Raw genomic sequence first — 14,014 nt, 5'->3', positions numbered from 1 at the left:
TACCCACCATAGTAATCTAGCTGATATTTATCGTATAAGCTGAACTACTCCATCATGTCATTCCGATAACTTGGATACGTCAGTACACGACACCCTCAGACACTAAATTAATTTACAGTTGTCTCTACATTGTTTCTGGTCTTCACTGATATTAATTAGCGAGCAAATGGGATTATTTTCAAACTCATCATGCACATCTCTTCCAACAGGTTCGCTCTATCTTTAAAATAAAAAACGAACCAGCATATAATCCACCACAACTAGAGAAAGGACCAGCGCAAGTAGGAAACAATCAACGATAATTAGAGATACGATGATCTTGGAAACGGACTGCTGCATGACAGTCATGACGACGGCCCTCCTCCGCCAGGCCCAGCGCGCGCATGCCACCTGCCCCACCTCCGCTACGTCCACCGTCTCCTCCGCCGTCACGCCACAGGGCGCTGCCACAGGGCGCCGTCTCCCCCCTCCGCCCAGCGCGCATGGCAACCCGACAATGGAGATGGTGCGACTGTGGGTCATATCGGCGCAGGAGGACCTGCTCCATTATCTCCCGCTGGTGCGCCGTGCGCGACTCGCCTTCGAGGCACTCCGGGGCCGCTACCACCGCAACCACACTGACGCAACGCCGAGCACAACCCCGGGAGGCGCAAGTGCAACCGGACCGTCTTGCGGGCCCACAGCGCAATGATCTAAGGGGGGCTCTGCCTCGACCGCGATAAGCGCATCGTAGGACCCGTGTTGGTCGTCTTTGTCGGCAACGTCTTCGACTACCGCTCTGAGCTCCTCGTCCTCGGCCTGCACAACCAAATGCACGCCGGCATCGGCAACATGCCCACCAAAGCTCGACGAGGGCATCCGCGTCGCGACCAGCATTGTCTCCACGGGCAGGTACCTTGACGATCACGACAACGGAGACGTCTTGATCTACACGGGGAGCGGGCGGCCGCCCGCGGAACCTCGGCGACCAGTGTTAGCCAAAACCCACTCTAATCTCTCCTGCCCTGCTTTCTCTCGTCACGCACGCGAGGTGTTTGAGGGTATGAAGAACAGAGTAGACACAGGTTGGTTTTCTCCCAGGCAACACATGCCCTTCGATTTTTCTTTTTTGGCTTCACAGCATGCAACACATACAGGCCTTGACCCTTCGATGGCCGGTTACAACCACCCACCCGACAACTTACACTATGCACACGCAGTGCACGTCGTTGCCCATTGCCATAACGGTCTACTGCAACACATACAGTTTTCCGTCACTCTCACACACACTATGCACCAACACATGGGCACTTCACTGTGTACTCAAACTAACACATGACAAGATTAACATTAACATTCTCCCCCTTAATCTTGGCGATTGTCTTTGACGTTCACCACTCCAACTCTGCGCCGAAGTTCTTCAAACTTCACACGACCCAGAGGCTTCGTCAGGAGGTCTGCAAGTTGGTCATTAGATGCCACATGCTTTACCTTCACCTTCCCTTCCTCCACACATTCACGGATGAAATGGTAGCGAATATCAATATGTTTACTTCGCTCATGGTGGACAGGATTGTTACTCAGTGATATTGCTGCCTTGTTGTCGACAAACAACATCACCTTCTCGGGTTCTCTCTCGACCATCTCAGCTAGCAAGCGCTCCAACCATACTCCATGGGACGCAACAATGGCAGCAGCAATGTATTCAGCTTCACATGAAGATTGTGCCACCACTCTTTGCTTTTGAGACGTCCAAGCAATTGGATTTTTATCAAGGAGAAAAACCATGCTGGTTGTGCTCTTTCTATCATCGACATCTCCAGCATGATCACTGTCACTGAATCCAAACAAGCTCGGTTTCTCAGCTTCTCCCCTTCCATAGGAACATCCATAGTTCAGAGTACCACGAACATATCTGAGGATTTGCTTTACTGCGGCTAAGTGTTGGGAATTTGGCTTCTCCATGAAGCGACTCACCAAGCCATCAGAAAAGGAGAGATCAGGTCTTGTATTCACCATGTATCTGAGACTCCCAATCAAGCTTCTGTAGGTTGTAGGATCAACAAATGAGCCTTCACAATTCTTACTCAGCTTCATCCTTTGCTCCATAGGGATATGAACAATGTTGCAATCAGACATTCCAATTCTCTCAAGGATTTTCATGGCATAACCCGATTGGCACAATGTTATCCCTTTTTTGGACTGGTCAACTTCGATGCCAAGGTAATATGTCAATAACCCAAGGTCACTCATACTGAACAAATCTTTCATTTGCAATTTGAATTTCAGTAGCTCATCTTCATTTGACCCAGTAATGATCAGATCGTCAACATAAACACCTACAAGCAAACGAGTACTTCCAGTCTTGCGCTTGTAAACTGCATGTTCTAGAGGACTTCTCTCAAAACCAAGTGACAAGAGAGTCTGATCCAATTTCACATTCCATGCTCTTGGAGCCTGATGAAGCCCATACAGTGCTTTCTTTAGCCTTAGAACTTTGTTCCCACTGCTTCTTTCCTCAAACCCTGGAGGCTGTGCAACAAATACTTCCTCCTCCAGTACACCGTTGAGGAATGCAGATTTTACATCCATATGATGAACTTCCCAATTTTCATGAGCTGCTAGTGCAATCAGCAGTCTTACTGTATCCATCCTAGCAACTGGAGCAAAAACTTCATCAAAGGCTAACCCTTGACGCTGCACATACCCTTTAGCAACGAGTCGAGCTTTGTGCTTCACAACATTTCCAGCTGCATCCTTTTTTAACTTGAAAACCCATTTCAAGCCAATTGCTTTTGCACCTGCAGGAAGAGTGTCCAGTTGCCATGTTTCATTCTCATGGATGGACTTCATTTCTTCTTCCATGGCTTGCTTCCATGAGTCATGTTTCAATGCTTCGATGTGACTTCCAGGTTCATCAGCACCAAGCATGCACAACTCAAGATCCTCCATATGATCAAAGTCCGCTGGACTCCATCTTGGTGAAGTAGCATCATATAATTCATCAAGGCTTCTAGTTTTCACTACTGTCTCAGGTGTTTCAGGGTCTGGATTCACTAAAGGTGCTCCTGGTGCTTCAAGCTCAATATTCGGTGAGTCTGCCCCAGCTTCTTGCATGTCTGGTTCATCCGAGTAACTCATTGGTTCTGGTTCAGTATGAATCGTGAACCAATTTTCGTCGGTGTTGTCTACATGCCCTTCTACACCTTCCCAATTCCACCCCTTTGCTTCTTCAAACACTACATCCCGAGACACGCAAACTTTCCCTGAATCTGGGTTATATAATCTATATGCCTTGGAGCCCTTTTCATACCCAATCATAACCATAGGTTTGCTTCTGTCAGCCAGCTTGCCACCTGAGGGTCCTGTAACTTTCACATGAGCCAAACAACCGAAAGTGCGGAAATGTTTCACACTTGGCTTGTGGCCATGCCATGATTCATAAGGTGTCATCCCTGCGACACTTTTGGTAGGAGCTCGATTCAACAAATAAATCGACGTTGCCACTGCCTCCCCCCAAAAACTGCCAGGTAAGTTTTGACTCTTTAGTAAGCATCTGGCCATTGCAACCACGGTTTGATTTCTTCTTTCTACTACACCATTTTGCTGTGGAGTATACGGTGCAGTGAGCTGCCTTCTTATCCCATGATCCTCACAGAAAGAATTAAATTCAACAGAGGTGAACTCGCCACCTCTGTCAGTACGCAACATTTTCAGATTCAGACCACTTTCCAATTCAGCTGCAACCTTGAACTTTCTGAACGCCACAAAGGCTTGGTCCTTGGTTCTCAGCAGTGCACCCCACATGAAGCGACTCTTTTCATTGACAATTAACAGGAAGTATCTATTTCCTACTGGTGTGGGTGGTGAGATTGGACCACACAGGTCAGCATGCACAAGCTCTAAACCATTTCCTGCACGATAGACTGATTGTTTAGGAAATGGAGCACGCCGCTGTTTTCCAACCAAACACCCATCACACACCTTGTCAACTTGTTTCACAAGAGGGAGACCATCCACCATGTTGTGTTGTGCAAGGGACCTCAAAGCATCAAAGTTCAGATGCCCATAACGAGCATGCCACAGCCAAGCAATATCACTGATTGAGGAAAGTAGACACACAGGCATTCCCAGGCTAATATTCAGAACATATAGCCTATTCTTGCCCCTTGGTACTTTTACTAGCAATTTACGCCCTTTGTCAAAGATTCTCAGGTGACCATCTTCCAAAACAATTTTGCAACCGTGCTCCTCCAATTGACCAAGACTAATGATATTACTTCTCAATTTTGGAATGTAATAGACATTAGTTAGTCCTTTATGAGCCCCATCTCTAGCTGTTAGGAGCAAGGTGCCTCTGCCTTCAATTTCAACTAAGGAACCATCACCAAACTTGACTGTTCATGTTATGGATTTGTCAAGACTAGTGAACATCGCCCTAGAGCCTGTCATGTGATTACTAGCTCCAGTGTCAAGGTACCAAATCTTAGTGTCATACCTCACATCAGTTCCAAGCCTTGGCTTCACTTTCTCTTCATTGAGGAAAACTCTGCCATGTTCCACTGTTGCATTGCATGCCATGACACAACTTTCAGACAACAACAGTGCGGGTTCTTCATCCTGCTTCTCAGCCATCAAGGATTTCTCCACCTTCTTCTTCTTGGGTTCTTTACATTCTCTTGAAAAATGTCCCTTTACACCACAGTTGTAGCACTTGAATTTTTTCTTCGGATTTGATTCAGTTCTCGAGCTTGATGGCTGGTTCTCGCCTCTTCCATGGCTGCTGCCACGGTCAGCGCCTCCCTTCACACCACCACTTGCTCCGTGACCATCCCAGGTTTTCTTCCCCACGTAGCCTTCCCATTATTTCCTGCTCAGCATTAGGTGCTGACCATCAATAGGATCGCCGAAACGTTGCCGGATGCGCTCCTCGTATGCCTTGAAGCGCCCAATTAAATCCTCCATGGTTAGCGTCTTCAAGTCCACGCACTGCTCCAGCGCGGTCACAAGGTGCGTGAGCTGCGCCGGCGCCGCCTGAAGAATTTTCTGGACCACCGTGAGCTCCTTCACCTCATCGCCGAGCGCGCGGATGGATGAAACCATCTTGTTCACACGCGTTGCGAAGGCTTCTATCTGCTCGTCGTCGCCCATCTCCAATCCCTCAAACGCCTTCCTTAGCGACTGAAGATTGGACTCACGTACGCGCTCGTGGCCGACACGCACAGTCTTGATGGCTTCCCAGGCTGACTTTGCCATGTCCTTGCCGGCGAGTGATGCCAGCACGTCCTCCGGTACGCCCTGGTAGATGGCTAGCAGCGCGTCGCGGTCCATCTCGAAAGAGACATCTTCAGAGCTTACCGCCTCCCAAACTCGTGTTGACTGCATCGCCACCCGCATCTGCATCGCCCACAGCGTGTAATTTGTGCGGGTGAGCTGCGGGTAGATTATGGGGCCGCGGGGCCTCACCGGCAGCGCCGCCGCCACTGGAATCAAGGCCTCCTGCTTCACCTCCCCTTCCGACTTCTTGCCTTTCAGCGCCGCCAGCTCCTCCCTCAACGCATCTGCTTCCGCTCTGGCCTCCGCCGCAGCGGTCATCGCGTCCTCCGCCGCTTTCAACGCTTCCTCCGACGCCATAGCTATTTCCGCCGATCAAACCTCGTTGGCTCTGGTGCCAAATGTTAGCCAAAACCCACTCTAATCTCTCCTGCCCTGCTTTCTCTCGTCACGCACGCGAGGTGTTTGAGGGTATGAAGAACAGAATAGACACAGGTTGGTTTTCTCCCAGGCAACACATGCCCTTCGATTTTTCTTTTTTGGCTTCACAGCCTGCAACATATACAGGCCTTGACCCTTTGATGGCCGGTTACAACCAGCCACCCGACAACTTACACTGTGCACATGCAGTGCACGTCATTGCCCATTGCCATGACGGTCTACTGCAATACATACAGTTTTCCGTCACTCTCACACACACTATGCACCAACACATGGGCACTTCACTGTGTGCTCAAACTAACACATGACAAGATTAACATTAACAACCAGCACTCCGACCAGGAGTTCCAGGGCGGCAACCTCGCCCTCGTATACAGCTGCAAGTGACATATAGGTGCGCGTCATCCGATGCGAAGACTGCAACGCCAGCCCCAGCGGCAAGCTGTACATATAGGACGGCCTCTACAATGTCGTCTCCGCCACCTACGGCCCCCGCAAGTATGGCCACGAGTCTGCCAGTTGAAGCTCGTGCGTCTGCGTGGCCAAGGAAGCGGTCGGCAACAACATCTAGCGCTCCTCGAGAGACCTCATCAACCAGCTCGACGCCAATATCCGGCCGCCCGGCTACATCAGCTGGACATGTCCAATGGAAAGTGATTCCCGTCCCTGTCCGCAACACGGTGGACACCACGAACTCTATCCTCTCGAGAGAGCGGGCGCCGGGAGCATGGTGCTGCCACCGTGCCCGTACACCACGTCTACGGTTGCGGGAGAGTTCTCCTGCGCGTCGTTCATCACGTGAGGCGACGTGGTTGTGTCACACGGGTGGCGCAGGATCAGGACCCACGCCAACTCGCCAGCGGGGTGGAGCATCCACGCAGGGCCGGGCCGGCAAAATTCGGGGCCTGTGCGAAACTAAAAAATGAGGCCATATCTCACTAAAAAAATGAACTAACGAGCAATTATAATGTATATATATCTTGCAGAAAAAAGTTAATGTATATAATATAATGTCTTCGATAACAATTGGACATATAAAAAATCGTACCTATTCAACTCCCGGTTGCTATTTATTTGAAGAACATTATTTTTTAGTATTCTTTGAAATGAAATCTTCAATGATATAATCGAAATCAATCTTCTTCAACACTTCACTCTCAAGTGCTATTGTGGCCAAGTCATTGGGTCCTTGTTGTGTCACGTAAGACTTCCTTTACCTCCATATTATCTGTCTATGTTTGAATATCTCTAAAATCATTGTAAGAAACAATTGCAGGTGCAAGAGTAGAAGGATAAACAGAGTGATTACCGGATGACACTTGCGGTGCTTCTTTGACAACAAATTTGTCCATAGCACCTTCATTAGATTTATTAATTAATTTATGTTCTCTTTCTTTTCTCTTGCGCTTATAGGAATCAGACTGATGTTTCCCCATGATGACTCAAGAGAGGAAGCTAGGAAGGTAACAGCAGCAACGGCCTGAATCCGATCGATCTGATGAGGCAAAGGCGACGAGACGATCCTGTTTCTGTAGCTAAGCCGACGCAACTGCTGTTGCGTTGCGGTCTCCAGATCGAGAGACGTGATGATCCCGATGGCTTCTTTAGCGATCCCGTTTTTTGCGGTCTCCAGATCGAGGGACGAGACCTGATCCCGCTAGCCTTCTGTGGAGATCAGTATGTTTCCTATCGGTAGAGTTGTTTCCTTCTTTTGAGACATATATATATATATCCATCGAGCACGAGAACTCGCGCACTCGATGGCCTCCACTCAGGCCCAGCTCCAGCTCCCGATCGTCTCAAGCCAGCTCCTAGAGTTAAATTTTTTTTGAGAAATATAGGCCTATATACAAAATTCAGGGCCCCCCAAAATTGTGGGCCCTGTGCGGGCTGCACATTTGGAACCACTATGAGCCCGGCCCTGCATCCACGCATCGTTCGACGATGACCATTCGATCTTCCAAAACTACGAAGCCTGCGGCGACCTCATGCAAATGGACTAGGAGAACTAGGAGGGACGATCATCACCCGCAAATGGACTTCGCTGATGAGATCGTTCCCAAGATCGATAGCCTTGATGGTGTGGTCCCGCCCTTCGACGTAGACATCCACCTGCCGTCGTTACTGTTATGCCTTGTTTTCAGCCATCCACAGGCCCTAATCCGCGCGTGCAAAGAGGCGGACGCTGTTGTTGGAGCTCTGGCAGTACACGGCCTGGTGTGCGTGATTCGCCGTTTGGAGTAGGAGCCTGGTGACAAGGAGACCTTCAGGCTGCCGTTCCTCCACACACCAACGCCTTCGACATCCCGTGCATCAAAGCATGGTTCTATCAAGAGTCAAAATGCCAAATTTGTCGGCGTGAGGTGAGATGGATTACTTCGGCTTTAGATTCTGAGATTAGATAGCTGAAGGTGCTTGACTCATACATCTGGGGTCTAAAGATGTTGATAGATTACATAGCAGATGAATAAATTTCTTCCCCACAAAAATGAAAGAAAGAATAAATTCCGAGGTAATAAATATTTGGGAAACATAAACCACCACAGTTGAAAGAATAAACTTCAAATGTAAACATTTTAGATTCCTAACTTGCTGCTCTATTCGTCTTAACACTGTTTTTTTGCATTTCTAGTGTTCCTTCAACTTTTAATTATTTTTCATAACAAGTAAATTTGATATTAGATGAATTTTTTAAGAATGTGTCGCAAACTTTTGAAATTACAGGATTTTAAAATGCATGAATTTTTTTAATTAGAAGAATATTTTAAAAACCATTGAACACGTTTTAATCACATGACCATCTTACTAAAATATATTAACTACTTATTACATGGTTACATTTTCTAAAAACTCGAACATATTTTAAAATGCATTCAACTCTTTTTTAATTACATCCATATTTCTATAAATGTGTCAAACAGTTTTTATATTACATAGATTTTTAATAATGGTTTTTTTCTAATGACACAAACGTTTATGAAAATTCACCCAACGCGAACGCCAACGCCAATACCAGCACATCGACGGAGGAGCAGGCCCGCTTCATCGAGCCGAGGAAGTTTCGGCCAAGGTGGATTGAGTCGGGGTACGCCCCCGTGGCCGCGCTTCCGGACGACGGCGAGGAACCACCCCGGTTTGCGCAGTTCCCGGCACCGAGGTACGTGCTCGACGTGTCCAAGAGGAAGAACATCGTGGCCTACATCAGCCACAGCAAGTTCGCGCCGAATGCCTTCGTCCAGCTCGTGGTCCGTGGCGACGAAGACGAGTCGTGCCCCCACCTGATGGTCTTCGCCATGGAGACCATCCTGCCGATGAGCGAGCTGAGCATCGACTACGGCGTCGATCAGTGATCGATCGGCAACATTTCCTGTATGTTTACCCTCATTTCCAATTGCCATGGACCTTTCGCCTTCGTTTTCAGTTGCCATGAACCTCTCTGTCATTGTTATCGATTGTATCATTGGATGGAGGCAGCGCTGACACACCTTAAACTGAACTGTTTGCTTGTATTTCTTGTTCCTGATTTGCTGTGTTTGCACTTTGCAGTCGGCAAGTTATAGCATGAAACCATATTTGCATGAGTTGAGTCTGGGATTGACATCATAACCATGGATGTGAGCGTTTAGTTGAGAATTTCATTCGGTTTAGTTTTCTGTAGTCCTTGCAAAGGTTCATCTGCCAGTAGTCTCCGCCACCTACGGCCCCGGCAAGTCCGGCCCCGACGTCTGCCAGTTCGAGCTCGCGCGTCTGCCCGGCCAGGAAGCGGTCGGCAGCAACATCTGGCGCTTCGCTAGAGACCTCATCAACCTGCTCGACGCCGAGATCCGTCCGCCCGGCTACGTCACGCTCGACATGTCCAACGACAAGGAGGCGATTCCCGTCCCCGTCTGCAACACGGTGGACCATGACGTCTATCCCCTCAAGAGAGCGGGCACCGGCAGCATGGTGCTGCCACCGTGCCCGCACACCGCGTCTACGGCTGCGGGAGAGTTCTCCTGGGCGTCATTCACCACCTGAGGTGACGTGGTTGTGCCGCACATGAGGCGCAGGATCGGGATCCACGCGAACTCGCCAGCGGGGTGGAGCATCCATGTCTCGTTTGACGATGTGGCCACAGTTGAAAGAATAAACTTCAAATGTAAAAAAATTAGATTCCTAACTTGCTGCTCTATTCGTCTTAACATTGTTTTTTGCATTTCCAGTGTTCGTTCAACTTTTAATTTTTTTCATAACAGGTAAATATGACATTAGATGATTTTTTAAGAATGTGTCGCACGCTTTGTAAATTACATGATTTTGTAATGCATGAAAGTTCTTAATTATAAGAAGATTTACAAAATCATTGAACACTTCTTAATCACATAACCATCTTACTAAAATATATTAACTGCTTATTACATTGTTACATTTTCTTAAAACTCGAACATATTTTAAAATGCATTCAACACTTTTTTTAATTACATCCAAATTTCTATAAATGTATCAAGCAGTTTTTTTATTACATGGATTTCTAATAATGATTTTTTTTCTAATGACACAATCATTTACGAAAATTGACCGGACATTTTTCAAATTACATGAATTTCTTTGTAAAAATGTGAGAAACACTTTTCTAATTACATCAACATTTTCCAATCTATGAATTACTCCTCCTCCGCAAGGAGGTCTATGAACTTATCACCTTAGTAATCTATGTAATATTCATCTTACTGACTCTTGCTCTGATCTTATAAGCTGAAGTACTCCATCATCTCACAACGATGTTAAATGCATGAAGCAGCAAGGACTTTCAGGCAATCAACCGTCAACCAAATCCGCCAAACGGGGAATATAAGGTAAACCATCTAGGAAATCTCGAGAATTGCACATAAGATGCACTTCCCTGCTATCCATATCACACGACAGATTCACCTCCTTCCAGTCAGTAAGGAAAATCAAATTACGATCCGGATGAATTGCAAACATCTCATACTTAAAGGTCTTGTCCTCTTCGTCACAATCCTCTCTCGCATATTCCCTTCCAAACAGTTGGGGAACATCAACAGTATGCTTTAGGGTCCACACTTCACTAGCATAATCCTCAAGTAACCACACAGAGAGTTGGTCATAATAAGGAACCATATATCAAGCATGCAATTTTCGCTGAGAGTATCCAACTGAGCTATAACCAGACCTGTCTTGTTCCATTCCTTCTGGGAGAGCAATTTCCCCACGAACATCCCCCACTACTAGGAAAAGGCCTACTAATGACGCATTACCAGTGCGCCATTAGTATCACGCCACTAGAATTTTTTACTAATGGTGCACCACTGGTGCGCCATTAGTATATGGTAAACTAATGGCGCACCTGGCAGTGCGTCATTAGTTTTGCCCACAGTGCGCCATTAGTGTCTTATATACTAATGGCGCATGACATGGTAGTGCGCCATTAGTAACAATTTTTTTAAATTTTTTTCCTTAATCTCAAGTCACTATTTCACCTATGAGATATCCAACACATATATATACAACAAGCATCCATATAACAATCATAGCCAACACACAAGTTCCATCATATATACATACATAGCCAACACACAATTTCCATCATATATACATACATAGCCAACACACAAGTTCCATCATATATACATACATAGCCAACACATAGTTCCATCGTTACATATTACAAAAGTTTCACATTGTTCATCCAACACCGTTATCCATCAAATCACAAAAGTTTCACATTGATACAAAATAAAAACACAAATGGAAAAGAAGCACTCCATCCACGCAAGCTTCCGTCAATTAAATCAAATCTGCAAAATGATAAACAAGAAGTTAGAAGAAGAAAAAGAAGAAGACTAGAAGAATACTAGAAGAAGAACACTAGAAGAAGAATAAGAAGAGTTTTGGAAAAGAAGAAGAATAAGAAGAAGACTATAAGCTTATTATGTAAACTTGATCATTTTGTGCTAACATAAGTTATTTTGGAGCTAACCTATAGGAAACTAAGCATATAAGCTCTAAGTTAGTATATTAGAGCCAACTTAGGTAAAATGAAGCTAACCTATGTCATTTTGGAAAAGAAGAAGAATAAGAAAAAGACTATAAGCTTATTATGTAAACTTGATCATTTTGTGCTAACATAAGTTATTTTGGAGCTAACCTATAGGAAACTAAGCATATAAGCTCTAAGTTAGTATATTAGAGCCAACTTAGGTAAAAATGAAGCTAACCTATAGGAAACTAAGCATATTAGAGATAACATAGGTAACTAATTATATATATATATATATATATCATTTTGGATAACTAACCTATTGGAGATCTGACATACCTGACAAAGTTCAGTTCTCATGCATTGTTCATCTCCTTCTTCTCCTTCCTCTCCCTGATGCGCCTAGAGCGGCGAGGCGGTGGAGGCAGTATAGGCAGTGGGATGTAGTCTTCTACCACAATTGGCGTGGTCATGTCGCCCAGCTGTGGGATCGCCGGTGCCACCACCGGTGCGTGGTCATTGTCAGGCACCACCACCATCGCGAGGCCACCTTCAGGCACGACCATCGCTAGGTCATCCTCAGCCACCTCCATCTCTTGCCCATGGTCAGCCACCACCATCTCTTGCCCTTGGTCAGCCACCACTAGTGCTAGGTCATCCTCAGCCTGATGCCCATCGTCATCCTGCAGCTCCTCATCCTCACTCTGCTCCTCTTCTCCCGCACTCCAGTCCGGATCATCCTTCTTGTTGTCTATGCTGCTGCCAGAATCGCTGCTGCTTTCGCTAAAGCCATAGTCGCTGCTGCTTTGGCTGTAGCCAGTGTCGCTGCTATTGCTCCCATTACCTGTCCAAAATGCAACAATGACCGTTAACAATCGATGTGAGACAAAGCCAAATGTAGAGGAATAAGAAGAGGCAGAACGTATCGGCATCATCATCGGCAGCGTAGCGCATGCGACACATAGTCGTGTTGAACACCTTCACGATGAGCATGTTGGCGTCGTCGTCGTACCTGAAGAGAAGGAAGTACCCCAGCCGCAGGTCGTAGGCACGGTAGAACTTCTCCCACCCACGAGACAAGTACATGTGGCCCTTCTTGATCACCCTCTGCACATCCCACTACCTGCGAAACCCGCTGCCGGCCTGTCGCAGCTTCACATTATTTGGCGGATCTTCACCCATCAGCATGTTCATAAAACTGTCAGGCAGCCTCTGCAGTTTGGGACAATGAGTGATGTAGCAAACAACAGATATCATAATGAGATGGGTGAAGGGAAGATCTCTCGTTTTATATACCTGCATCATGGATGATACTGAAGCCTCAAGTATGATAGTGAAGAACTCGGAAGCATCCAACTCGTACTGCGGTGTCGCAGATCGGCGGTGGCTGCTTCCCGACATCTCTGATAAGCAGCAGAAGTGACCAATTAGTATCCTTACAACAGATCATAAAACATGCATGATAACAGGCATTAGTCGCAAGTACCCCATATGTCCTATTTTTAGCAAAGTAATGCTAAAATTCACGAAAAATTTCAGCATTACCTTTGCTGAAAATAGGACATATGGAGTACCCGAATTTGCCGGAACGAAAGTTAATCGACATTCCGGCAAACTCAACGGCCTCTCGGGGTACCTACAACATCATCACAAGTACAGCAACAACAGCAGTGAGTACAGGCATAACAGAAGCAAAACTATATATTTTTATGCAGTAAACAAACGAACACTAAGAGTAGAATGTTCTTGCAACAGACATTATTGTGTGACATCGAAAGGCATCACTCTTCTTAAAGGGAAGGATGAATTAAGTGGCAGATGTATATGATTGCACCTCTTGATCTACACTTCTCTATATTATATGATGTACTGAAAAACTTGAGCAAAAAAAGATAAATAGGAACATATTTCTCACCTTGGAGGTGTTGCTGCTGCTGCACTGTCTGCTGTAGCCAGCGAATTAAGTTAGCTTGTATTTGGGCTTGCTTTTCCTTCTAAGCTCTCTGCATCTATAACACAGAATAAGAGGGGAACTTGACAACTAGCTGGAGCATATATTTCAGGATCTTCTAATGGGGGGTTGTTTAGTTTCCTAGTTCCATGCTTTTGTTGGAGAAGTTAGAAATGAAGGTCCCCTAAAATGGTATTTGATTAGTGGGCAAGCCCACAGATTTACAAATCCACTGAAACACTAAGAACATTCGGTTCAATAATAAACATTTTTTATTTTTCACTTTCCTACATCATGCACAACAAGTTGAATTAGCCTAGAAAATTAAACCAAGGCTTTATGCAGACAAACAAGTTGAAATACTTCATGTACATGAAACAAAGAGGATC

General features: G+C 46.1%; 1 pseudogene; it reads left to right on the top strand.

Annotated features, from left to right (window-relative positions):
• Positions 1 to 496: 496 nt before the first annotated feature.
• LOC119279971 lies at positions 497 to 9,044 on the top strand (annotated as a pseudogene).
• The last annotated feature ends 4,970 nt before the right edge of the window (positions 9,045 to 14,014 follow it).

The sequence above is a fragment of the Triticum dicoccoides genome, chromosome 3B (assembly GCF_002162155.2).
Source record: "Triticum dicoccoides isolate Atlit2015 ecotype Zavitan chromosome 3B, WEW_v2.0, whole genome shotgun sequence".
Lineage (NCBI taxonomy): Eukaryota > Viridiplantae > Streptophyta > Magnoliopsida > Poales > Poaceae > Triticum > Triticum dicoccoides.
This window is presented reverse-complemented; position numbering and strand designations above follow the sequence as displayed.